Source organism: Pleurodeles waltl, chromosome 2_1 (assembly GCF_031143425.1).
Source record: "Pleurodeles waltl isolate 20211129_DDA chromosome 2_1, aPleWal1.hap1.20221129, whole genome shotgun sequence".
NCBI lineage: Eukaryota > Metazoa > Chordata > Amphibia > Caudata > Salamandridae > Pleurodeles > Pleurodeles waltl.
The window spans coordinates 485,679,428-485,706,060 of record NC_090438.1 but is presented as its reverse complement, the minus strand read 5'-3'; positions in this window follow the sequence as shown (position 1 = coordinate 485,706,060).

Sequence of the window (26,633 nt, the reverse complement as noted above, 5' to 3'; positions counted from 1 at the left end):
CCATGTATTAAGTAATCGGAATTGTAGTGAACGACGAAGAAGTATTGCCACTCCACATCTCCTTCCCGTTCCCTGTGTACCTTCCGTTATAGGCGGTGTTCCGCTGTAAATTGCCTTGCCCACCCAGTCTCTGTATAGTTTCGCTGATTCTGCCAGGGAAAGGTGTGTTTCCTGTAGTAGGGCAATGTTGGCATGTTTGGAGCGGAGATAAGACAGTATCTTTTGGCGTTTAATATAGTGGGTCATACCGTGTACATTCCAGGAGAGGACTGTGAGTGGAGTCATCGATCCCATGAATGTATAATAGTTCGTAGTTTATGGGGTGTCGAATGTGCTATGGTCATTGAGAAAGAACTAGAGGGAGTAGAGCAAACCCGCGATGTAGGCAGGGGGGCCTTCGTTTGGGTGTGTAATAAGGAAGAAATGGGGGAGGGGAATAAAATAAGAATAATAATGAGGAGAACACCCCTTGGTCACAAAGGGAAAAAAAAAAAAGGGGGGGAGGGAAGGTGAAGTAGAGTTCCCAGAAGATCGGGTAGTGACTACTACGTTAGTGTGTACAGGGGTGGGGTGGAAATAAACCGGGTCTAGGAATCACAATAGAAAAAAGGAAATAGATGTTAGTAAATAAAGAGAAGGGAATAATAGTCGTAGTGAGTGGACACTCGCTACTAAAGTCCTGCTAACCTGCAGGTTTTATCCTGTAGGGCCTGTGCGCCGGGGAGGTGTTATCATATCATTAGAGTATAATGAGGGAGTTCGTGATTTATTCATAGTTTTGTGAGACCTCTTAGGAGCCCCCTAACCGGGTAGTCATTTATGATAATGGGTAGGGTACTGAGGGTTCTGAATACGGATGTAGGGCTGAGATTTGGGGCTTTAAGGGGGGAAGTAGGGGTGACGAGTCACAGGATATCTCGTAGTATATATTTCGTGATTGCTGGAAGTCAGAATGGTGTAGGGTGTAGAGAATTATGGTAAATTATGATAAATGGGGCTGCGTTTCGGGTGGTTATCCGTGTGTGTGTTTTGTGGGGCCAGTCCCGGAACCGCTGGAGGTGGAGCGTGTGAGTGTGGGTCTGTGAGGCTGTGTCATCACTGTTACCCCATTCAGAGTGATTAATATGTGAGGGGGAGGCTGCCTTAGTGGTCGATGAGTGTGCCTTCATTAGTTCACTCTCGGGGGTTAGGGGTGTGGTGTTAGCTGTTAGATTCGTCTATGAGTTCTCCTAGGGGAGTAGGAGGGTCCCCTGTGAGGTAGTTCTAGTACTGGTGGGTTTAGCGTGTTTTGGTATGAGTTACTGAATATTCTTCCAGTCCGCCCTTCGTATGGAAAGGGGCGGGTAGTTGGTGGAAGAATGACTTCCCCTTTGGGTAGAATGTAAGGTACGTTGAGGGGGGCGTGGGATGTATGTACATGTTTGTATTTGTCTGTCTTAGGGGGACATGCAAGTAGTCTTGAAGTGTCCATGTTGGGAACCTCACGCCGTTGAAGCTAGGATTTATGTATTAACCAATGGACTGGGACTTAGTCCTTGTTGTATTTTTTCTCTTTGTTTCCTTCCCCCTTTTTTCTCCCCATCCTCCCCTCAGCTATGTATCAGGTCCCATGGATGACATAGCTGTTGTGGTGAGGATGGCAGCCAATGTATGAAATGTACCCAATACATTAAGAGGAATTTGGTGACCATGTCTCTAACAGATCCCCTCCCTCCCTTGAGCAATCATCAGTTAGGTTAATTGAGATCACCACTTAGCTGTCCAAAGGCAGAGGGTAGAATGTCCGGTAATGGACTCGGGTCCTGAGGTTTTCCGTTCCACTGTGATGTTAGTGTTCCGTATGGTGATTGTCTGGCGATGGTTTCAGGGGGGAGCGGGATTTGTCTCTGCCCGAGTCCTGTTTGTGGTCGATTACTGCTTGGAGGATGTATTCACGAGCATCCTGGGATTTTGGGGGTCGCTCGTACATCCGGCCTCTCTTTTGTGAGGATGGGCGCTAGGACTGAGGCCGAGTGGTCTCTGTATGTGACAGGACAGATTCCAGGTGTCCGGAGGTGGTGTCAATGGATTGCGAGGTCAGGTCGTTCAAGAAAGCGCCGAGGTCTTCTGGTTCAGTGAAGTCTCTGGATGTGCCGTGATATGTGATCCACATACGTGCCGGTTTAAAAAGGCCATATTTGATATCCATGGATCTGAGTTGTGGGCGGAGAGCAAGAAATGCCCTTCTTTTGTCATTCGTTAGCCTCGAGAAATCTGCCGCGGCTCTAATCTCATGTCCTTCCAGGGAGACCGGACCTCGTGTTTTGGCCGCAGAGATAACCTGGCGGGCTTGTTCATGGCTTAGGAAACATGCAATAATAGGACGTGGTTTGTTAGCGGATGCTTTATGGAGAGGTCCAATTCTGTGCACTCTCTGGAACTCTGGGGGCGAAGAGAACTCGATGCCGAAGTGGTCAGTCAGAAGTGATTTGAGAAAGGCTTTGATATCAGATCCTTCCTTTTGCTTCGGGACACCAAAAAAGCGTAGTGTCTCTACGACTTCGGTCCTCCAGGTCAGTGATTTTTGCTCGAAGTGATCTGAGCTCTTCTTCCTGATCGGGAATTGCCGCTACTTGGTCTTCCACAGTTGTTAGGCGTTGGTCCAGATTAGTTACTGTCTCTCAGAAGCCAGCTAAGTCAGCGCGAATTGAGGAGGAGGCCATAGTGAGATTTGTTATTTTTAGATCCATTACCTCTAGGTGGCGTCCTACCGAGGTTATCTCTTGCAATATGCGGTCTGTCGCTTCCAGCGGAGGTGGGTCCACTGAGGAGGGTACATGACCCGGTGGTGTCGCCTGTGCGTCATGGTTTTTGGTTGTGCAATGGCCTCCGAGAACAGCAACTGGCGGGAGTGTTTGCCTGCAGTTTTACAGTTGGTCATTTCTCTCACCGTATGTGAGTTTAACGGGAGGCACTTTTGATAAGTGTATGTAAGTTGCTTCCAGGTCACGTTGTTCCTGTGTCTTAATTCAGTCACTCAGGTTGTTTCCCCTTCCGCCGGGGGTGGGTTGATCGTTTGGTTGCGAGGTCTGCGGGTGATACACCTACTTGATTCTTTAGGCAGTTTGAACTCTCGTGGGTCTCAGAACCTGTTCCATCTAAGGCAAACTATGGTGAATCGGGATCTGCCTCCGGGTGCCTGCCAGGAGCTGGTATAGAGGAGGAAAGAGATGTGATCACTGATAGAAGGCCAAAGGGAGGGGAAGGTGTCTGCAGTTTCAGGCAGGCTTCGTTATGGACCAATGGGGGTTTTCTCCTCTGTGTGCTGTCTCAAAGGGGTCATCCGTCTCATCTCCCGGTGTGGGAGTCTCCTTGGAGGCTGCTGAGGTAGGAGCCGGGGTAGTTCATGAAGAGGATTCAGTTTGGGGTCGTATTCCCCTCGTTTTATTTCTACCCTCCTTCCTCTTTCTCCTTCCTCCCTTCCTCTCTTCTCTCTTTTCCCCCTTCCTCTTCTTTGCTTCTTTTTTGTTTTGTCCCTTGTTTCCTCTTTCCTCCTTTCCTTCCCCTCTTTCTTCTCTCTCTTCCCCCCCCCTTCTCTCCCCTCCTCCACGCTCCCTCTCCGAATGCCAGTGGTGTGTTGAGGGTCTCTTTCATTGCTCCTTCCCCTTTAAAAAAATGAGGAGACAAAGTCCTGGTGAGTACTCAGTTATAGGGGTATTTCCTAGGTCGGTGGTGTGATGGCCTCCGTCTTCTCAGTCCCCTGCGTCACATAATAGCCGTGCTAGGACTTGGGGCGAGACAGGCAGTCCTATTTGCAACCAGGGAGGAGGTCGTTTGGGGGGTTAGGAGGTATGTCCCTTGATTTCCTCACTTGTGGGTTCTCTTGTAGGGTTTTAGTTGTTTAAAGACCTCTCCTGTATGTTCCCCCGCTCCTGCTTGTTGCTGAGCACCTATAGGTATGGCTTGGTCCACGCCCGAAGGGCGCCTCCTCGCCGATGCGCCGACTCCCAACAGCGCCGCAGGAGCCGTTCCGGGCCACGACGCCCCACCGCTCCCCAGGTCCATTTCCCTCCCGGTTCTGAGGGGAGTGCGTAGCGCAGTTCAAGTGAGCGAGTGACGGCGGTGGGGATGGTTGACTCACTCTGTTATGAGGAGTGGTGGTCTTTCTGTTCTTACGGTGCGCTCTCGCTCCAGGGCCGGCGCCGCACTGCAGTCCGCGGCTTCGTGGGTTTCAGGAGGCCTCGCCCAATCCGACATCCATAGTTACGGCCGCTGCCGGCCTGGCCCCAAAATCTCATCGCTCCTTGGGCCCATCTCCTACACAACACGGAGAGGCCACAAGGGAAGTCAAAAATGAGGAGGAATTCCCTCTGTTTCTTTGCGTGGCCTGCCCGGCTCGCGGAGCTCTCCTTTCAGGCAGCCATTTTCTCCGGCGGCCAGACCGTGCCCCAAAAAGTGGCATTTTCAAACACACAATCTTAAAATCAACTTTACTAAAAGATGTATTTTTAAATTTTGAGCTCAGAGACCCAAAACTCCACATGTCTATCCGCTCCCAAAGGGAATCTACACTTTAATCATATTTAAAGGTAGCCCCCACGTTAACCTATGAGAGGGACAGGCCTTGCAAAAGTGAAAAATGAATTTAGCAGTATTTTACTGTCAGGACATATAAAACACATTACTATGGCCCTCATTATGACATTGGCCGTAAGTCCTGCTTACCGCCATGCTGACTGCCAACAACATACAGCCGATGCGGCGGATTACCGCTACCCATATTATGACACACACATAGCAATCCGTCACTATACAGCCACACACACAAGTCCGCCAGCCCAAAGGTCAATGATAAACTGGCGGTACCAAAACCCACACCTTACGCCAACAGACCTACGCCCACAGCATTATGATCAAGGAATCACCGCGGCGGACATTCAACCGCAGTAAACCATTGGCGGTACATACCGCCGTGCTCAAAATACACACACACATACAAAACAACACTACATTGGACAATTCAAACTGCACACACCTGACACACATACACACACCACACCTACACCTCTATATAACACACACACTACCCACAACCCTTCACAACAACAAAAAATTGACAACTGAAAGAGAGAGACACCAAGAGCACCCACAGAACCAGAGCCACATAACACCATCACCCATACACCATCCATGCACCTTACAGCACACACCCCAACACATCACCCCACACACCCTCACACATACCACTCACACTACACCCATGACACCACAAAGACACCCTAGGTTCCAAGAGGAGGAGCTAAGGGTCATGGTGGAGGAAATCATCAGGGTAGAGCCACAGTTATTTGGATCACAGGTGCAGCAGACATCCATTGCTAGGAAGATGGAGCTATGTAGGAGAATCGTGCACAGAGTCAATGCCGAGGGACAGCACCCAAGAACAAGGGATGACATCAGGAAGAGGTGGAACGACCTACGGGGGAAGGTGCGTTCCGTGGTAGCAAGACACCAGATAGCAGTACAGAGGACTGGCGGTGGACCACCACCTCCCCCCCACAACTAACAACATGGGAGGAGCAAGTCTTGGCAATCATGCATCCTGAGGGCCTGGCAGGAATAGCAGGAGGACTAGACTCTGGTAAGTCAACTCTTTACTACTTTCACCCCCCCTACCTGCATGCCATCACTTACCCCCACCCCTACCCTCACCCCCATCACTCCACCACCTCGCATACACCCCACCATCACAACCCACCCATCCCAATACCAAGCCCTGCAGGTAACACCAATGCATGGACCCCCATCACAGACCTGCATGGACACACATCATTAAAGCATGCACATTATAGAGAATCACCTAGTCCACAAAATCACTACTCACACAAGGAAAATCTGACAGGGCACTCACAATTATAGAAGGTGAAACACCCATGCACAAGATGTCACACGCAGAAACAATAACACTGCATTTACATCCCCACAGGTCCCCCACCCAACGTCACCGGAGAGGAGGTGCCAGCAACTTCCAATCCCCCCACAGAAGAGGCCCACAGTGATAACAGCAGCTCTGGACATCTGGATCTGGATGACTAACCTAGCCCATCAGGGATCTCCGGACAGTCGGTTACCCAGGCACAGTGCCTCCCCCCTCAGGAAACACCAGCACAGCACCCACCCAGCGGGCCCATACCTCTGTCTCCAGGACACGCCAATCAGCAGTGTGTCCACCACTACAGGGACCCCAGGCAACCCCACAAACACAGGACAATCAGGGACATGAAGTCAGTGGCAGTGGGCACACGATTCAGGGGACAGAGGCACAGGACAACAGGGAGGACAGGCCCAGGGAACTGACTCTCCAGGAGGCACTCACCAACATCCTGGGAGCATACCACTATTCCCAGGAGACAATGACCAGATACTGGACAAGTTGCTAGGGACTCAGCGGCTGCAGGAGGGACAGTAACTGGGGAGCAGGGAGGACCTGAAGGACATCCACACCACCCTGGTCACCATTGCAGGGGTACTGGCAGACATGGCCAACACCATGAGGGAGGCAGCGGCACACCACCGGGCTCCTGACACTAGCCACACCGATGAACAGCCCTCCACCTCTGTTGCCGCTAGTGGACAGGAGGCACCGCCACAGGAACAACAGGCCCCCAGCACCAGAACATTGAGAAGACCACCGCCAGGAAAGAGGACTTCCCTGATTGTCACCCTTGTGTCCCACTCTGTCACCCTGTCCACCTTGAACTGCCACTGCTCCGCTTCCCATGCCCCCTTGGACAATGCACCTGTGATGCAAATAGACTGGACTCTATCCTGGACTTTCCTCCACCATCACCCCAGCCCATTGCACATACCCCTGTACTTATTGGCACTTAAATAAACACCATTTTAAAAAATACAAGTATGGAGTCTGTCAAATTATTGAACTATGTATTTGTTTAACAAGCTTTAAACACTGCAATACAACTGTACAGGAATGTATGCATAAGAATGACCTGTAGTAGGCTGCATTCAACACACCAGGTGCCAGAGTGGGGCACAGATATCTGAAAATAGAGATGCCAAAGGGTACAGTAAGTGGCCATAGAATTGGGAGAATATGCCTGCCATGTACAAGGTCCAACACAAAACTGTCAATGTAAAGTGAAGTCACAGTCTCTTACCTGTGTGTCACTGGAAGTACTGTCATATTATTGCTGTTCTGTTGTCCTCATCCTCATCCTCTGCCTCCTCATCTTCACTGTCCACAGGGTCCACTGCTGCCGCACGCCCATCTCCAGCCTCATCCTCCTGCAGAAAAGGCACCTGGCGTCTCATGGCAAGGTTATGCAACATGTATTGTCTGGCAGACCTTCTTGGGTGAGTAGTACAGGGATCCACCAGTTAGATGGAGGCAACAAAACCTGGCCTTCAGGAGGCGAGAGGTCCTCTCGATAATCCTTCCTGTCCGCCCATGTGCCTCATTGTAACGTTCCTCTGCCCTTGTCCTGGCATTCCTCACTGGGTTCACTAGCCATGAGAGGTTGGGGTAACCAGAGTCACCTGCAAATATCGATGGATACCTGTTAGACACACACTAACCCCTTATGCCAACACCATACCCATACACCAACATCCACTGGATGGGAACACTGGGTCACCTATTAGCCACACCCGGTGCCTTTGGAGTTGAGCCATCACATATGGGATGCTGCTATTATTCAGGATAAAGGCATCATGCACAGAGCCAGGATACTTTGTATTGACATTGGAGATGTACTGGTCCACGAGGCACACTATCTCAACATTCATGGAGTGAAAGTTCTTTCGATTTCTGAACACCTGTTCATTTCTCCGGGGGGTGGACAAATGCAATATGTGTACTATCAATAGCTCCAATTATGTTGGGGATATGTCCCATTGCATAGAATTCAGCTTTCACTGTGGCCAAATCCTCAACCTGGGGGAAAATGATGTAGCTGCGCATGTGTTTCATTAGGGCAGACAACACTCTGGTCAGCACTATTGAGAAAATTGGCTGTGACATTCCTGCTGCCAAGCCCACTGTCACTTGGAAAGAACCAGTTGCCAAGAAATGGAGCACAGATAGGACTTGCACAAGACGGGGGACCCTGGTGGGCTGACAGATAGCAGATATCAGGTCAGGCTCCAATTGGGCACACAGCTCTGTGATTGTGGCCCTGTTCAGTCTATGGGTGAGGATAATGTGCCTGTTCTCCATTGTTGCCAAGTCCACCAGGGGTCTGTACACGGAGGGATGTCTCCATCTCCTATTCATCTGCGGTTGTAATCTAGGGGGCAAAACGGGGAGCAGCTCGTCAGTATTCTACATTTCCAAACACTACACTGCATTGCATGTTCTGACTGTAACAGTATATTGTTGTACAGGCCCAATGGTGCCTATGTGTACTGTGACGCAGTTAGGTGCCATGGCCTCCCCCCCCCCCCGAAATGGCGTCCGCCTGTCCTGTGTGGATGGGCATGTGGAAATGAGGTAATGCCGCTGACGTTGTGCACCGTTACGGGAGGCGGTCGAGTACTGCCGTACAATTCCTCATTGGTTGTCATTGGGCCCTATGGATTACAGTGGCCAATGGTGATGTACGCAGAGGTGACGGTACGCACCGCCACGGAATTGACCGACATTTTCAATCTGTTCACTCACTTGCTACCTGACCTTCAACAAGAGAGGACCTACTCTGCAAGTGCTGCTGTGTCCTGTGTCTGGGACCGACCATGGCTCGTGTCACTGGGGAAAGGGCCCCTGCCTTCACCGCTGCAGAGCTGGAGAGACTGGTGGATGGGGTCCTACCCCAGTAGCAAATGCTGTATGGGCCTCCAGACCAACAGGTGAGTATACTGTGAGCACGATGCATGGGGTATGAATGCATGGAGTGCTGTGTGTGAGGGCCTCGTGTAGGGGGAGGTTGGTGGAAGGGTCCTGGGCAGCGTGCTGCATGTATGGTGGGCAATGTCTGTGTGTAAGGGGATGTGAGGGCTATAGTGGTCCATGAGTGTAACAGGCTGGAGGGTCTGACGGATACCTTTTTTGTATGTGTATTTTTCTGCAGGTGAGCACCCATCAGAAAAAGGGTATATGCTATTGCCAAGGACGTGCAGACCCTGGGGGTCTATGGCATGCGGAGCACCCACAGTCACAAACGGTGGGAGGACCTGGGACGCTGGGCAAGGAAGATGGCGGAGGCCCAGCTGGGGATGGCCTCCCAATGAGGAAGGGGTGCCTGTCGAACCCTGACACCCCCTGATGGCCTGCATACTGGTGGTGGCCTATCCAGGGCTGGATGGGCGCTTGGAGGCATCACAGCAGCCACAAGGGGATGAGTACAGTTTCCCAATATACTACTTGCGCGTAGTGGGGTGGTCTCCGAATGGGGGATGTGGGCCTATGGGTGCCCCTAGGCCAGGCCGGACATTACAGGGTAGGTCCCATGTTGGGCAGGGTCTAATGTACACCTCCTCCTACCAAGCTTGTAGGCATCCACTACTGGGCAGGGGTCTGTGGGTCTCAGGTATGCTGCTATTGGCATTAGGTATTCCTGTCCATGGCCTGGTGACTAGCATTGTGACTGGTAGTGCATTGCCTAGTATGTAGGGCTGTTCCCTGTGTGTGTGTGTGTGTGTGTGTGTGTGTGTGGTGTACGCCAACGGTGGTGTTGGAGCAGCCATTGATCAAGTGTCTACTTTGTCTCTTTCCCACCCTTTCCTGATGTGCATTAGCATCATCTGGCGAAGGAGCAGAGGCACCAGCGACGGAGAGAGGTGCATCTCACAGGGCCCATGAGGCCGAATGGACCGACGGTCAGGGCACCAGTGGGACGGAGGGTGAAGGGAGCACCACGGCAGAGACAGGAGGGGACAGTTCTGACAGTGATTCCTCCTCTGATGGAAGAGCCCTCGTAGTGGCTGACACCTCTGTGTCCACCCCAACTACAACCGCCCGCCCAGCAGCCCCTCAGCGTGTTTCCCATGCCTGCTCACCCAGGAGGGTGGGCATCTCCTTTGCCCCAGGCACCTCAGGCCCTGCCCCAGTTAGCCCTGCCTGAGTGAGGAGGCTATTGTCCTCTTGCGATCCATATCTGTTGGGCAGTAAACCATTGTGAATGCCATCCAGGGGCTGGCAGCCCATTTGCAACAAACTAATGCATTCCTGGAGGGAATTCACTCTGGCATGGCGGCCCAACAGAGATCAATCCAGGCTCTGGCCTCCTCTCTGATGGCAGCCATTGTCCCTCTTTCTAGCCTCCACCCTCCAACTTCCTCAAAGTCCCATTCCCCTCAACCCCAACCTATCCCAAGCACACAGGCAGACCAGAATGCACATAAGACAACACACAGGAGTGGTTCAGGCAAACACAAGCACCACACATCATCCCACACATCATCCCACAGGCACTCACACAAAGACCATCCCAATGCAGACATACCAGCATCCACTGCATCCACTGTGGTCCCCTCCTCCTCGTCCTCCACCTCCCTCCCAGTAGCGTCTCCACTCACACCTGCATGCACTACATCATCATCCACTACCTCCATCACCATCACGCCTATCACTACATACCCCTCCCTGGCAGTCACCACCCCCACATCCATGCACACGTCCCCTGTGTCCTCTCCAACTGTGTCTGTGCCCCCTCCTCCCAAAGTACACAAACACAAGCACTCAGACACCTAACAGCCATCCACCTCACAACAGCCACTCCTCAGGACATCGCTTAGGACATGTAGCCCCCTCCAGGACCAGTGGCGTTGTACCATCTTCCGGCTGAAGTGCCCCCCCATTCCATGTCCCCCTGAGGTGCCTGTGTATTTTCGACCTGATGCCCCTGCAGTGTTCTCTCCGTGTTGTCGAAGGAGTGAGGTGGGACCTTGGCCTATGTGTGGTGGCCCTGTGGCCCACGTACACTGAGGACTGGGCAGTGTCCCTCCAATTGTAAGTATATATGTACATTTTGAATTTTAAGCACGTATTTGTACTATTTTGTCTTATTACACTCACTTTAATCAATTCCTTTTGTCCTTGCATTATTCCTGAGGGGTACGGGATGGATATGTAATGTTAATGCATCTGGTTGTGTGTATGGGGGTGGGGGTGTTGCGTGTTGCGTGTGTGTCACTCTCTTTCCTCCCCCCTTGTGTGCTAAGCGGCAGTACTCACCATGGTCGTCTTCGCCGTCGTTGATGTTCGTAATGCAGGAAAAGGTATACAAGCATGGGGAAGATGTTCAACTCGGGCTTCAGGGCATTGTGGTTGTTCCCTGAATCTCCAGAGGTGAGTCCTTTGACTTCTGTGTTCTGTTTGTGCTGTGCTTTTGATGTCTTGGTACCACCTCGGAAAAGGTGGCAGAGAGGCCTGTCTTAATACAGTGGTCAGTACATTGTCTTCCACCTGGCTGTTGGTGGTTACCGTCATGGTGCTTGTTGCTACCGCCGTGGCGGTCAGTGTGTTAAAGTGGCTATCTGTGTGAGCGGTTTTTGCCGTGGTCATAATTCCATTTTTGTTACCGCCGGCCTGTTGGCAGTATTACCACCACTTTATCACTGACCTCCAGGGTTGTAATGAGGACCTATATGTCCTACTTTAACCATACACTGCTACCTAGGGCCTACCTTAGGGGTGTCTTACATGTAAGAAAAGGGAAGGTTTAGGCCTGGCAAGTGGGTACACTTGCCAAGTCGAATTTACAGTTAAAAACTGTACACACAGACACTGCAGTGGCAGGTATGAGACATGATTACAGAGCTACTTATGTGGGTGGCACAACCAGTGCTGCAAGCCCACTAGTAGCATTTGATTTGCAGGCCCTGGGCACCTCTAGTGCACTGTACTAGGAATTACTAATAAATCGTCTATGCCAATCATGGATAAACCAATTACATACACATTTTGAATAGGAGCACTTGCAATTTAGCACTGGTTAGCAGTGGTAAAGTGCCTAGAGTAACAAAAGCAGCAAAAACAGAGCCCAGCACACATCAACAACCTGGGAAACAGATGCAAGAAGTTAAGGGAGACCACGCCAAGGATGAAACGTCTAACACAGGCCCACTAGTGGCATTTGATTTACAGGCCCTGGGCACCTCTAGTGCACTGTACTAGGGACTTACTAGTAAATCAAATATGCCAATCATGGAAAGCCAATTACACATCCATTTTACATAGGAGCACTTGCACCTTATCACTGGATAGCAGTGGTAAACTGCCCAGAGTATCAAAAACAGCACACATTAACAACCTGAGGAACAGAGGCAAAAAGTTGGGGGAGACCACACCAAGGATGCCAAGTCTAACACGTGTCCCCCCCAGCTGAATGAGGGGAGCAACTACCCAACCTCCTGGGAGTTATCATCACTGAGGCGGAATAATCTGGACAGACCATCAGCATTAGAAAAAAAAGAGACGGAAGGGAAGATGGTCATAGGAATAAGCGCTCACAGTGAATCACCAAATTAGCATAATAAGAAATTAATCGTAGGCACGGTGCTCCTGGCAGGAGGATCCTTCCCACTCCTCCTATGTTTCTCCACAGGAAAAACGAAACATAGACAACAGATGTCAAGGCACTCGTGAATAATAGTTCAGTCATCCATGTGTTTATGTCCTGGTGTCTTGTTCAGAGTCATCAAACATAAGATGGACCAGGAAGATTGACAATAGTTCAATTTATTCTTGACACGAGATATCCATTTTAAGCAAACAACAGCCAACACGTGTTTCGTCCTGTGAGAAAATAATCTCAAAGACTTCCTCAGGGCTGTAAAAGACACAATTATAACTGCAATTACACTTAAACACTCTTCAGCAATGGATATCCAACAACACCCACGTGACTTTTGTGAGAAACTCTAACTGTCAAATGTGACAATTCGTGAATAATAAAACAAATATGAAGCCACTAATAAACGTACTAGTTAAAAAAACAAAAAAAAACTTTTTTTTTGTAACAGAATCGTTACCTATGAGGGTAATTTTATATTACAGAAAGATGAATAATTTGAGAGTCATGACACCCGAATGAAAAAAGCCATACAGCTGAAGTACTCATTAAAGGACACCCATTTATAAAGGCCAGGAAAGCATCCATGTGACCAAATGAACAGTAATAAGCACTAAAGAGTCCTAAGAATGAAAGGGAATATCACCATAATAAGAAAGAGATCACAACTACGATATAAGGGTTAATACCTCAAGCAGTAAATAAAAAAAAACGTATTTCCATAAGTGCTAAATTGGCATCACTTTGAACTGGAAGTGTCCATCCGGGGTAGAAAATGCTGACCTCTCCTTAGACCCCTCAGTTAGGATAATCTGCCAATACCCAGACGTCAGGTCAAATGTGCTGAGGTATTTGGCTGCTCCCAACCGATTGATGAGCTCATCACCTCAGGGGATGGGTGCGCGTTGGTTTTTGTGACTGCACTGAGACCATGGTAGTGTACACAGAACCAAAGTTCTGGGGTGGCACCAGGAGCAGCAGCCTTTGAGACCAAGACCACAGAGCTAGCCCAAGGACTGCTAGAAAACTCAATGACCCAGGGGGATAACATCTTAGACACCTCATCTTTGATGATAGCCATGACCTTATCAGTCACCCTGTAAACCTTCTATTTAGTGGGTGGACCGTCCCCAGTGTCCACATCATGTGTACACAAGTGTGTGACCCCTGGGATCAAGGAGAAAAGGTAGACAAACTGACCTAATACCTGGTGACAGTCCCTCTGTTGTTCTGAGGTCAGGGAGGGGGAGAGGTTCTTTCCCGCCAGAGACCCATCTTTTTCTCCAGCAGACAAGAGTTTAGGAAGAGGCTCACTCTCTTGCTCCACCCCATCATTTGTCGCTAGTAGCATGGACAATTCAGTCCGCTCAAAGTGTGGCTTGAGACGGTTCACATGCAGGACCCTTAAGGGGTTCATGGGAGTCCGCAAGTCCACCCGGTAGGTGACTTTGCTCTTGTGGTCCACCACCTCAAATGCCCATTCCACTTGTCTTGGAGGGCTCTAGGCTCCACTGGTGCCATTACCACACTTTTTGTCCAGGCTGAAACTCGACCAGAGTGGCATTCTGGTCATACCACCGTTTCATGTCTGCCTGGCTTGCTTCCAGGTTCTCATGTGAGAGAGTGCTGAAGTGTGCAGTCTGGTTTTTAAAGGCCAGCATGTAGCTAAATACATCCTGGGGAGGTTTACTGAGGGCTTTCTCTATGCCCTCCTTCACCAGACTCAAAAATTCCCCTGACAGGGTGGTCACCCAGTAACTCAAAAGGACTAAATCCAAGCCCTTTTTGAGGCACCTCCCTGTAGGCGAACAGAAGGCATGGCAAGAAGACGTCCCACTTCCACCTCAAGGGCTCTGACAGACCCATGATCATGCCTTTTAAGGTGCAGTTGAATCTCTCAACCAGACCGTTGCTTTGGGGGAGTCAGGGGTGGTTAACTTATATGTTACCCTGCACTCCTTCCACAGAGACTTTATATAAGTAGATATGAAGTTGGTGCCCCTATCATATACCACTTCTTTGGGGAACCCCATGCAGGTAAAAAAAACCAGCAACGCACAACTCACCACAGGGGAAGTGATTGCTCTCAGAGGAATGGCTTCTTGGTACCGGGTGCCATGGTCCGCCAAGACCAGGATGAAATTGTTGCCCATGGCTGTCTTGGGATCCAGATGCCCCACAATGTCAATTCCAACCCCTTCAAAGGGGGTACTAACTACTGTAAAAGGTTTGAGGGGTGCCTTACAGTTCCCCCCACAGTTGTTACGAGCCTGACAAGTTTGGCAAGACCTACAGTGTGCATCTGAGTGCCTGCGCAATTGGGGTCAGTAAAAGTGTGTGACAAGCCGATCAAAGGTCTTGTCCTGCCCCAAATGTCCAGCTAAAGGCACATCATGAGCCAGACCCAGTTGAAAGGCTCTGAAACACTGGGGTACCACCAGCACACAGGCTGACCCAGGCTCAGCAACCTTAGGCTCAATACACAGGAGGCCGTCCTCCCACTAAATCAGGTGAGATACTGGCTTCTTGCCAGCCGCCTGGTTTGCAGCCTGCTGCCGCAAACTCACGAGAGTAGGGCATGTCCTCTGTGCCTCACAGAATGCCTCCCTGGTGGGCCTCCCTTCCTGCTGCCACTGTGACAGCTCAGGGACCTCTCCCAGCTCAGCCACCTGTTCCCCTGTAGGCTCCGGGGCGTCACCCTCAGGCTCTGCCTTCTCCTGGACTGTGGGAACTTTTGGGGCTGGTTTCCCGCACCCCTTGTACTTCCTCTTTTTGGCGGACCCCAGGGCCACTGTTTCAGGCTCCAAGGGCTTCTGATCCCCCTTATGGGCTGCCGTTGACAAGGCAGATACACATACCCACCCAGGCAGACCCAACATCTCCAAGTGTGACCTGTGATCCACCTCCTTCTAAGGGGAATCCTCCAGGTCATTCCCAAACAAACAATCCACAGGCATGGTTGGACTCACTGCTACTTTCAAGGAAACTGAGACCCCCCCCCCCCATTCAAAGGGAACCTGCGCCACTCTGCACAGGCTCTCTGAGCTTTCCATTGCAACTACTTGGTGAAGTCAATAGGGATCTATCTGCTCTTCAGACGCCAGGTGACTTCTCGCTGCAGTCACACTGGCACCTGTGTCTCTCAGATCCTCCACCCTCTGTCCATTAATGGTCCCCCTACAGCCTGTACTTCTTAGTGCTCTCAGGCACGTGGGTTCTCTGGACCATTTCACTGTGAGACAAGGGTCATATCAGCTGGCTCCCATCCACCTGGAACCAACTCCATCCCAAGCTCTACACTAGCCAAACCCTGTAACTGAGCACCCGTAGGTGCCTGTGTTGTGTATTCTTGGGGCATTTGGGATCCCCTCTCACATGACCCACCTGGTCACATGCATAACACTTTCGAAGGGGACCCCCTTCCACAGGTTTCCCTTTGGAGAACCATGATTTTGTTTTTACTGGGGGGCTGGGAATCCTTACCATGGGAACTAGTTTAGGGCCCTTTTGAGAACTCCCCCTGTTTACCCTCACCCCCCCTTTCTTCTTCAAGGGACCCTGCCCACCCTTGGGCCCATATTTATACTCCCTTTGCACCGGATTAGCGTCATTTTTTTAATGCTAATCCGGCTCAAACTTAACACCATATTTATACTTTGACGCTAGACCCATCTAGCGTCAAAATATCAAAGTGTGCATCATTTTCTGGATGCGTGAAACCGCCTAGCGTCAATGAGATGTAAGGTAGGCGTTCCCGTCCCAAAAATGGCTCAAACACCCGTGCAACATATTTATCCAACCGGAAAGAAATGGCACACAGCTGGGAAGCGGAGCCGGAAAATGGCGCAAATCCTGATTTGCATCAAATTTTAATGCCTGGGTCCGGGCAGTCATTAACATGGGGCAAACACACCACTACTTTAGGAAAACTCACACAAGCAACATCATTGCTCAAGAAGGACGACATGGTGGCTCATTTCAAACTACTGGTGCCCTGGTTGCTGGGGTCTCACAGCCCTCATTCTCCACCTTTCTTCCCAAGGTACTTGATGCCATCATCTCCCTCACACCCTGCCACATCAGCTTCCCCAACACACAGCAGAAGCAGCAGGAGACCAAACAGGGGTTTTATTAAGCTAATGGCTTCCCGCACGTGCTTGGTGCCATTGACTGCACACATATCCGGATTGTGCCACCTGTTGCAACCGGGCACCTATACCCCAACAGAAAGCACACCCATTCCATCAATGTGCAGGCCATTGTTGATCACCAGGGATTGTTCACCGACATCATGGCAAAGTATCCTGGAAGTGTATATGATTCCTTCATCTTCCGCCACAGCACCATCAATCGGCACTTCCAGGATGGACGATATGGCAATGGCCCTCTTGTCGGTAAGTCCAGAAACCTAGTAATTTACACACAGCACAGCAACCCTGTAGGACACACAAGACGTACACCACTACATTGACACATGGCCAGGAAGACACTGAGGTGTGACAGATAGTTATGTTGTACACCCTGACACAATGGGATTCACACCTATGGACAAATGACGGCTGCAAATAACAATATATGGCACTCTAAAACCACAAGGGACCAATTTAAAACCACACAGTGACAATGACATGGCCTTAACTGGCAGTACAACTTGGAAGATTAACCATTCAATATCACATAACGCAACAGTTAATCCCACACCCTTCCAAGCAATACGTCCTGTGTAAGGGGTGTGTAATGTGTGTTGCTGCAAGTCAAAAACCATGAGACACATAGCATGATAAAGCTGACTCAAATGAAGGAGACATGGAATTATTGAGGCGGTACCAACATCTCACATCACTCCTGGGGTGACATTGCCAGCTAGCAATAAGGAAGTGGACTGTGCTATGAAAACATGTTGATGTGACACTACTGCAAAGTGCACACTGCTACACATACTGAATGAGACAATTCCCCATATACATAACAGATGTACAGGAATATGGACCTTCCTACACTAAAACCTTCACCCCCACAGCCAAATTAGCCAGCTCACCTGGAGCAAGTTCAGTAGTGTAGGTACACAGTTGCACATGAGCCAACTGGGTGAGGGAACAAAAACAGGTTTGCATAGAACTTGTCACACATGGGATAATTATACATTGTCAATACTGAACACTTCAGTGCTGCCAACTTATGGAGCTGTGTTGTGCATTGCCACCTAGGCAAATCAAAGGGCCTTACTGTTGCGTTTCACCTGCAATTACATTTGTTTCATTGGATGGGATGTCCAGGCCATGTAGTGCAACCGTGTTACCACCACATGTGGAAGTATCATGTCACCTCCAGTGAATGCACACAGGCACATCACTACATAACGCATGGGAGATACACACTGAACTGCAAGTTTCTAACTATACCACAGATATCAGGTCAATTAGCCAAACACCAGTTTTGCTAGTCAAACATCCCAATGCAGAAAGCCTAGGATCCCACACAATACCACAAACACATATGAGTCACAGACAACACAAGATAACAACTGCCATGCAAAGTGACATTCCAGGTGCAACCAACAATAAAATACTTACTCCCATTTTCTCTTTCAGCTAATCAGGGTTACGGGATCCAGCAATGGATCATGACCCCATTTGCCAACCCAAGCATAGCAGCAGAGCGTGCCTATAATAAGGCACATCGTAGAACACGCACCATAGTTGTATGGACTTTTGGCATCCTGAAGTCCAGATTCAGGTGCCTGGACATCACCGGAGGCAGCCTCCTATATTCCCCAGAAATGGTCTGAAAGATCATTTTGACCTGTGCCATCCTGCACAACATTTGTGTTAGGAGGAACATTCCCCTATATGAACCCGAACAACAACTGCCTGAAGAGGAGGAGGAGGAGGATGCTGTCCAGGGAAATGAGGGGGAACATCCTAACACAGCTGCAGGGATGCGTTGCAGACAACAGATCGTACAAATGTTTTTCCAACTATAGCCACTATCACCACTTTGTTATGATATGGAATTAAACACCTCACTCCATCACTCAATCATGTTCTGGGTAATTATGTATGCATCGCATGATCTCTAAGAATCCTAATTAGAGTGTTGCCTCATGGAGCTTTGCAGAAAGACAAATTTGCATATTTCAGATGCCATATCACATTTGATGGGTATGAATGTACAGCAAACATCACACACAGTTTTTATGAAATACATCCTGTCTATTTCACATTTGAAGGGCAATTTCATAGGACCACAGCTATAAGATACATCCATGTTGCCAACATGGTCCATTGCAACATATGACACCCAACTAAGACACCATCCATCAAAGGTAAAAAAAGTGCATCATACATGAGGCAGTAGATGTGCAATTGCATTGGTAACAGGAATGTATGACCAGACCCTTGACAGCAGTAAGTGTGACATCAGCTATCTCTGCAAGGAACATGTGTGACAAGAAGTGCATCAAACCTGAAAATGGGTAGCACAAGTGCCCCAGGTATGACAAACATTGCTCACAAGACATGCCCTGCGCAGTCCATCTCAGGTAATAAGTCCTGCCACTGCCAAATTTTAAGTCTCTGCCCACCCTTCTCTAGGGGACGCTGTAAATGGACTATCTGTACCCTGAGAATCATCATCTACACTCACCCAGACTCCCATTCTGACTCCTTTGTGCGTCCCTCTTCAGTATGGCATGCCGTAGTTCTAGTTCATCAGTCTGCATGGACTTCAGGTCCCATAATACACTGCCTGGTAGTCGGTAAGACCTGTAATCTGCTGTCCATTGCTTCCCATGTGAAAGGTCCGGTTGGCCCCTTGAACTGGATTCTCAACTCCAGGACCTGTGAGAGACTGAAGGTGCACACACCTGTGAGCACTCTCATGCAGCCCAGCCATCTGACTCTGCCCTGCCCTTGCTGCTGCCTGGAACTGCTTAGAAGCTGCCATTTCCTGAATCTCCTTGTTGTGCATTGGAGTACAAATCATTTGTGTACCAGAGCCCCTGGGGGATTGTGTAACAGTGCAGAGTACACCAGAAGCTGCTCTTTGTTCCCACAGTGTTGTTCCTGCTTGTCCCAGTCAGACTCTGCTCACTGTGTATTTGCCTTGTTCCTGCTTGTTCCTGACAGAACCAGACACATTCCCTGTGGCTACATTTGCCTCATAGTTGGTTTCCATGCCCTCCGTTTCCTCTTAGGGTGTTGTATCTGGTAAAGTCTACGATCAGTCCTCAAATGTATAGAATAGTTTAATTTGTTTTCTTATGGTATTTTGTTGTGGGACATGTTTTAAAGGGGCAAATCCAGCCCCCATCCCTTGTCTGGTTTTGCATGTATTTATTAGTGCCAAACAGTGACAGTGTTCTATGGCTGTATGCCTGGATTTGGTACTGTGCCTCCAGCCCCACAAACAAGGGCTGCTAATGTGTATGTAAGGACAATACATGTTTTTGCATGGTCCAGACACAGATTCACTTCTGCCGCCACCTTTTGATGGGGCTTGTGTCGTGACTAGCTGTGAAATTAATCAGCACAGAGGCACTGATGTTCCCTGTTGCGGTGAGAATTTTAGAGCCCTACCCTGTGTACAAATGTAGTGATGAAACCTGCCTGTTTTTCTATTACTGATCCATAATGTATTTGAGCACACCAAGGTTGCTCTGTCGTCAGCCTTCTGAAATTTCTTCTGTACCATAGCTGCCCTAGCCCCTTGTATGCCGTTACCTGATCTTTGGCTTTAGGTCAAATCGGCTTCGAAGGAGACTCGGTTAATTCAAGGGTTGGCTCCACAGACCTGCACATAACTGTTACACAATGGAGGCCAATACTGACATAGGGTACACATCGCCACACACTTGAACTGGACACTTTTGTGCAATGAACCACTGGAAATATGTGAACACATGCAGCATGATGTGCTGGTCCACCACAGCCACAGGAGAAACATAGATCATTTACATGAGTCAAACTGTGGCGTACATAACAATTTTATGATTGGATTTGAGAGTTTTTGTCACAAACACTGTACCTACCTAGCATGTTCAAATGCCTGACTCATGGGTAGTATACACACAAGTGACCATGAAGTGGTAGCCAACATTTCACAATGTGAGGGGTAACATATCTGACATAGCCCTTATCAGCCATCCTTGATCTTTCCTGTGTATAGTTAGTCATGGGAAATGTATTATCCCCAATGTCAACCAAGTATACACAGCATAAGAGGCAACAGATATTACAAACACATATCATGACTGATGTACCTCATTGAATGGCATCTGATAGTTATACCCTTTTGTAACACATTCATACTAGAACATTATGCCAAATGTTTTGCATGCCGTTCCCACAGAGGCACACAAATAATTTGAGCAGACAATTCACACACAAAACACACAGGCCATGGTTCATTTTTTAGTAGCATAGCCTTTCTGTCCTCTATTGATGTAACACCTGCGCAAACTTGAAAAAATCCAATTTAATTTCCAAAGTTTGTGCTGCTGTTGCATCAGTTAAGGGAGCTAATCCTGCACAACAACATGAGTATTATGGTCCGCAGTAGTATGGTCTGCCACATGTGCCCAAACACTAGAACACACACTGCAGGTCATACCATCCTGTCTTTGTCTAGTTATAGACTGCATGCAAGTTAAAATTAGAAAAATGACTCAAACACAGTTTAAGACAGAATTTTTGACGCAAACGCGTTAAACATGACGCATATGCATCAAAAAATTAAGCATATGCAGTAAAAAATGACACTCACGCACATTATTCATCAATTGGTCCCTAGCGTTAATTCCACCAGCACACCCTAGCCATGCGGATATCCATTGAAAATGCATTGATCCATGAATGCGTGGGATTTTAACGCATATGCATCAAAAAATATTGACATAAACCCCGTAAGCGTAAAAAATATACATGCAAGATAAAAAACGGGCCGCAAATGAGACAGGAAATGATATAATAGGATATCCTGTTTGCAGAAATGGTACAGTGGGTGTACTTCCACTTTCACTTTGCAGTCTGTGATTATTCTAGACTGTGTGCCTGTGTTTTGACTTGTCTCTCTGTGAATATAGTGAATTTGTCTCCTGTGTGCTCTTTATATTGTATTTTTGTGTTTGGTAAGTGTCTTTTGTATCCTGTGTAAGTGTATTTGTGTCATTTATTGTATTTAGATTTGTCTTTGTACTGTTGGGAGTCTGTTTGTGGGTAGTATTAGTTGGGGTGGTGTTGGGCTGTCTGTGGGTTAGATAAGTTTCCTTTTTCTACCTCCTTTCTCTGTTTTTCCGTCTTCTCTTTTAATTTATTGTTTTGGTGTGATGTCAGGAAGGCCACAGCTGGGGCGAATGGGTGAGGAGGAGCTAGGGGCATTTGTGTGGCTGGTGTGCCACTTCCTCCCCCTGATGTTGGAGGCTGGGGGCCGTGTGATACAGGGGTATCACATGGAGGCAAGAAGGCTGAGGTGGGCAAAGGTGCTGTTCCACCTGAGGCACATTTTCAACACCCAACGCAGCGATCACCAGCTGAAGCATCGCTGGGCTGACCTGGTGGCCCGAGAGCAGGACCTGCTGGACCACCTGGGTGTGGTGATTGGTGGCCCTGTTGGTGAGTACCAAATTGACTAATGTGTACAGTGCAATGCTCTGGAGTAACAGTAGCAGTTGTTGTGACATGATGCATGCAGTGTTTGTGGACATGTGGAATGCAAGTTGAACAAACTGTGAGTGTACCAGGAATGGGATGTATTTCACATGGTAATACATGGAAACAATGTAGTCCACAGTTTTGTGGAACCATGTCCGAACAGTATTCAGGGCCACATGTACCAAGCTCTTCATAACCTTCACTATTATCTTAGGCCCATATTTCTACTTTGTTTGCGCTACATTCGCATAATTTCTGGATGCAAATGTAGCACACACTTGCTACATTCAAATATATTTTGCTAATTTGCGCAGCTGTTGAGTCAACAAATGAAGCAAATGCGACACAAAATAAATTACACATCTGGGCCTAAGTTCACTGTTTCTGTGTGTTTACGTCTGGACAAAAAATCATTCACATGGCCAAACCCAAATGGGCCATTATGCTACCAGATTGCATTATCACAAAACAGGGTCATCTTGTGGCTTTTCGGAGTAGGCGTTGAAATCCTATCATTGAGTAGCAGGGCCCAACAGCATTTTTTGCTTAGGCACAATTGCTGGGACTGAGCTACTGCAGTTACCATCTGTGTCACTTTGGTGCCAACCCATTTTCTAAAGTGAAAGGGCCAGCATGGGATCCCTGCTCCTTGTGAATGCATGTTCACAAACTCTTTTTGAGCATTATGTTGTGCAAGGGACCACTGACTGCTTCTATGATACTATTTTAGTGAAGAAATATGTTGTTATTTTACTTTTGGTATGAAATATTGCAGCATTATTACAAATGTAAACTTCTCAGTATGAAGGCAGTCACAGACATGGTGGTCTGCTGAGATCAGCAGGCCAGCATTCCTGTGAGTGCCGCCATTCCCAAGGTGTTTTCAAATAGAGACCTACCTTATCATGATTGCAGAAGTAGGACATTTGCTACCCCTTTTTTTTGTTAGTGGACAGTGTCAGTTCGGGTGTGCTACCACTGATCACCCAACTTGGCAATTTTAAGTTGCCGATTCTGGCATTGTGTGATTTACAATACCTGATATAGGTACACAGGGCCCAGAATAACACATTTCAACTGTAATGACTACACCTGTGCCCATGCATTCTGTCAACGATGATCAACTAAGACACTGTCAGCATACATCATTTTGCTGTTTTGAATCAGAAAAGTGGCCAATAAAGGTTTAGCGTAACATTGTCATCAAGTAACACACAGGATCCCTGCCATCATGTTGTCATATGGGGCATATACGACTTAGGGTACACTGCCAATGTGGCATACGTAACCTACATACACACTGGCACACCTATTATGGACCGCTGAAAGCACAATAATTCCTGAAAGCAAATTAACCCACATGACCATCACACAGTTACTCATTGTCCCTTGATGCACAAGCCACAATACCTGAGTCACTGGTATTGCAGTGCACCAGGAATGTGGCATTGCATGTGTCTCCCAATTACAAAAGATGAAATGGAGTACCATCTGGAATGTATTAAGCACAAAATTGAGTAATCATCTTTGGCACCACATGATTGTTAGGGCTAGTGCATGTGTGCATATGTGTGTCTATCACTCATTGGAGTGACAGTGTCAACGCATGTTTGCAGTGGTATGTCTGTTGGGGTGTCTACATGCCTGATGTGCAGCTCTATCATATAAAATGTCACACACAGTGATTTGTTGTTCCAACTTTTGTACAGTGAGCACATATCACCCTTCCATGTTTTACAGCCCCCTACACAATAGGTGAAGTGGCTCGATTCCAGGACCCAGACGTATCCAGTAAGTGTTAAAATGTTTGTCCTGCATTGTGTTTGCAGCTGTTGTGTGATTGACTCCTGTGTGTTGGACTCATTGCAAGATATGATGAGCTGGCACATGATCTGATATGTGACTTGACTGGAGGTTGATATAGTGTTCCATGGAAGAGTTCGACATTCACTGGCAGAGAGTCATATATTGGGAGTCGAGTGCTGCGCAATAGGCATGGGCAGGTGAACAAGGTGATTTGTTGCCACATGTATGCCAAAAATTGATGTGGATTTGGGCAGTGTCATAATCTAGTCAGCAAGTCATACCCTAATTCACACAGAACAGTGATGCATCAGTTTTACACACCGACTTGTGCATCCCTGTTAAGTAATGAACATGTAGGACTGTATGGGTGACTGTCCCGCAGCATCTAGCTCCACATGTTGTACTCCATTTACGTGGCACTTGAGTGAAATGTCATAGACGTGCATGCAGGTCAAGGCCAGATGGATGCTTGCATCAATGTGGTTGATTTAGGAAATGTATCAGTGAGATCTGATGTTGATGGTTGTCCACAAATAGAAACATGAATGTAGATGTGATTGTCAAATGGTCAACTCAATCCTAGTTGGCAGGCCTCCTTACCTGTGGTAGACTGACTAAATCCATGTACAGCTGGAGAAAGCTTTGTGGTTGTCCTTGATGGTTGAAAATATGTATGGCATGCCCATCCCCCCCGAGGCACAGGTCTAGGGGGAGAAAATATGTGTAGCTAGGTGTGATGGTCACAGTGTAGATGACAGACATGTAATTCAAGCATTAATGTGTGCCAAACTACAATTCCCCTTATGATTACCAACTGCATACCATCCTGCCAGTTCCATATACAAATCACAGGTCTTGTGTGCCTTGAATTAGATCCAGAAGATAGGGATTAGTTGGCCTGGCACATGTTGAGTACTTGCAGCATTTGTTATGTGACAAATAGCACAAAAATATGCACAGATCATTTAATTAAGTACACACCTTCTTGTGCATTGCTGTGCTGTTAGATAGTTGATGGGCAGGCTGCGTTGGCATGTCATTCCTCAGGGACATTCTATTATCTGTACTGTGATTCAGACTGCATGTGCTATCTGTGAGGAATGTTAGATTAACATCTGTACATGTATCACACAATGATGTCACTAATGTTTGCCTGTCTCCATTTTTACAGCTGCCCACATAAATGCACATGAAATCTGTGAATTTCAGAGGCGGGCAGTGTGGTACTGACACATCCTTGATGTGGAGGCTGGGTTCCGTATGATGGCTAGGTGGTATTGTCATGAGAGAGCCACAGGGGCATGGAGGGCATTTAGCCAAGGGGGGCCAGCATTGGCCACAACTGCCACCACCACACCAATTCAAAGCACAGTGGACACAGGGATGACGGCCACTCCAGCTAGTCCCTCAACCTTGTCAGCACAAGGCCCAACAGCAGCATCTTTTGCACCTCCACCCCAAATAAGGCACCAGCACCTGCTACATCAAGTGCTACGCAGACCACCACAGCTGGAGTAATGGACATGGCAGATTTCCAAAACCTCCAGTGTGACATGCAACGTTTGTTGCCGCGCACGGACACTCTACAGCAGGAGGTGTCCCGCAACAGCAGGAGACTGTGAGCGATAAGGAATATCCTGAGGAGGGCCAATCTTTGAAATTATTGATCCTCAATCCTAATTCTGTCCCCTCCCTCCTCTTTCCTCATACTTTTTTTAGTGGGTTTGGTGGGCTTAGTGTTAGGTTAGAGTAGGCTGTTAGTTTAGTTAGGATAAGTGAGTTTGGGGAGTTATATTATTACATGTTTGTTTGTGGGTGTGTGGGTGGGGGATGATGTTGGGCTTTATGTGTATTATTAATATTATTAATTAATATATATATATATATAAAATTACAAAAAAATATATATTTGTTTAGGTTAGTATATGTTGTCCTACACGTGTCCTGTCATATATGTGGGGTGGAGGATGATGTTTAGAGTGTTTAGTTACATGTGGTAAGTAAGTTTAGCTTAGGGTAGTTAGGGCCAGTTGTGGGTAATGTATAGTTGGGATAGGATAGGTTAGGTTAGTTTAGGTGTTTGCCATAGTTTAAGTTTCCTTTCATACATATATAATAACGTTTGATGTACTGATTTACAGCATATGTCATATGCTTGGGGATCAGGGCTTTTGCATGAGTGTACAGTGTCAAATTTGTGTTTGCCTGTGTGTTTCATCCTGCATCCACTTCCCATTCTTGACATGGTTATTCCCACTTCCAAATGAGCTGTCACATTGGCAGCTACAACAAAGCTACTTCTCTATGCATCTGCCATCCATTGAACCCACCACCCAAGGTTCCCAATGTGTTGTAAAGGTTGGTGTGATTTTAAAACTGTCATCGTTTGAGTCCTGTGTTGGAATCTTGGGCACTGTGGGACGTCTGCCTGCAGCCTGATGTTCATGTGAACTCTGATAAACTGAGTGGTGTCATAATCTTATGAAGTTCAGTATACATAAATTACACCTATGATTTATTAAATTGTACTCCCAGGTGACGTTATTGTCCATACACTCATACACATCCTTTCCTGCTGTATGGTGTGGGATTAAAGTTTCGAGTCATATGTCACATACATAATGATTGTCTTGTAGGGAATGTGGGCCACATTGAGTTTCATCTTGTGGAT